Source organism: Scardinius erythrophthalmus, assembly GCF_964197995.2.
Source record: "Scardinius erythrophthalmus genome assembly, chromosome: 21".
In the NCBI taxonomy this organism is placed as follows: domain Eukaryota; kingdom Metazoa; phylum Chordata; class Actinopteri; order Cypriniformes; family Leuciscidae; genus Scardinius; species Scardinius erythrophthalmus.
In genome coordinates this window covers 528,261-530,474 of record NC_138241.1, presented here as the reverse complement: position 1 = coordinate 530,474, position 2,214 = coordinate 528,261, and positions in this window count along the sequence as shown.

Genomic DNA, 2,214 nt, shown 5'->3' with positions numbered 1-2,214 from the left:
CACACTGAGTGAGCACAGCTGGCCACTCCCCCTCTCACACACACACTGAGTGAGCACAGCTGGCCCCTCCCCCTCTCACACACACTGAGTGAGCACAGCTGGCCCCTCCCCCTCTCTCACACACACACTGAGTGAGCACAGCTGGCCACTCCCCCTCTCACACACACACTGAGTGAGCACAGCTGGCCCCTCCCCCTCTCACACACACACTGAGTGAGCACAGCTGGCCACTCCCCCTCTCACACACACACACTGAGTGAGCACAGCTGGCCACTCCCCCTCTCACACACACACACTGAGTGAGCACAGCTGGCCACTCCCCCTCTCACACACACACACTGAGTGAGCACAGCTGGCCACTCCCCCTCTCACACACACACACTGAGTGAGCACAGCTGGCCACTCCCCCTCTCACACACACACTGAGTGAGCACAGCTGGCCCCTCCTCCTCTCACACACACACTGAGTGAGCACAGCTGGCCACTCCCCCTCTCACACACAAACTGAGTGAGCACAGCTGGCCCCTCCCCCTCTCACACACACACACACACTGAGTGAGCACAGCTGGCCACTCCCCCTCTCACACACACACACTGAGTGAGCACAGCTGGCCACTCCCCCTCTCACACACACACACTGAGTGAGCACAGCTGGCCACTCCCCCTCTCACACACACATACTGAGTCAGCACAGCTGGCCACTCCCCCTCTCACACACACACACTGAGTGAGCACAGCTGGCCCCTCCTCCTCTCACACACACACTGAGTGAGCACAGCTGGCCACTCCCCCTCTCACACACACACTGAGTGAGCACAGCTGGCCCCTCCCCCTCTCACACACACACTGAGTGAGCACAGCTGGCCCCTCCCCCTCTCATACACACACACTGAGTGAGCACAGCTGGCCCCTCCCCCTCTCACACACACACTGGGTGAGCACAGCTGGCCCCTCCCCCTCTCACACACACACACACACACTGGGTGAGCACAGCTGGCCCCTCCCCCTCTCACACACACACTGAGTGAGCACAGCTGGCCACTCCCCCTCTCACACACACACTGAGTGAGCACAGCTGGTCCCTCTCACACACACACTGAGTGAGCACAGCTGGCCACTCCCCCTCTCACACACACATTGAGTGAGCACAGCTGGCCCCTCTCACACACACACTGAGTGAGCACAGCTGGCCACTCCCCCTCTCACACACACACTGAGTGAGCACAGCTGGCCACTCCCCCTCTCACACACACACACTGAGTGAGCACAGCTGGCCCCTCCCCTTCTCACACACACACTGAGTGAGCACAGCGCAGGCCACTCCCCTTCTCACACACACACTGAGTGAGCACTGCTGGCCCCTCCCCTCTGACACACACACTGAGTGAGCACAGCTGGCCACTCCCCCTCTCACACTGAGTGAGCACAGCTGGCCCCTCCGCCTCTCACACACACACACACACTGAGTGAGCACAGCTGGCCACTCCCCCTCTCACACTGAGTGAGCACAGCTGGCCTCTCCCCCTCTCACACACACATTGAGTGAGCACAGCTGGCCCCTCCCCCTCTCACACACACACACTGAGTGAGCACAGCTGGCCACTCCCCCTCTCACACACACACACTGAGCACAGCTGGCCCCTCCCCCTCTCACACACACAATGAGTGAGCACAGCTGGCCCCTCCCCCTCTCACACACACACACTGAGTGAGCACAGCTGGCCCCTCCCCCTCTCTCACACACACACTGAGTGAGCACAGCTGGCCCCTCCCCCTCTCACACACACACACACTGAGTGAGCACAGCTGGCCCCTCCCCCTCTCACACACACACACACACACACTGAGTGAGCACAGCTGGCCCCTCCTCCTCTCACACACACACTGAGTGAGCACAGCTGGCCCCTCCCCCTCTCTCACACACACTGAGTGAGCACAGCTGGCCACTCCCCCTATCACACACACACTGAGTGAGCACAGCTGGCCCCTCCTCCTCTCACACACACACTGAGTGAGCACAGCTGGCCCCTCCCCCTCTCACACACACACTGAGTGAGCACAGCTGGCCCTTCCCCCTCTCACACACACACTGAGTGAGCACAGCGCAGGCCACTCCCCTTCTCACACACACACTGAGTGAGCACAGCTGGCCCCTCCCCTCTCACGCACACACTGAGTGAGCACAGCTGGCCCCTCCCCCTCTCACACACACAC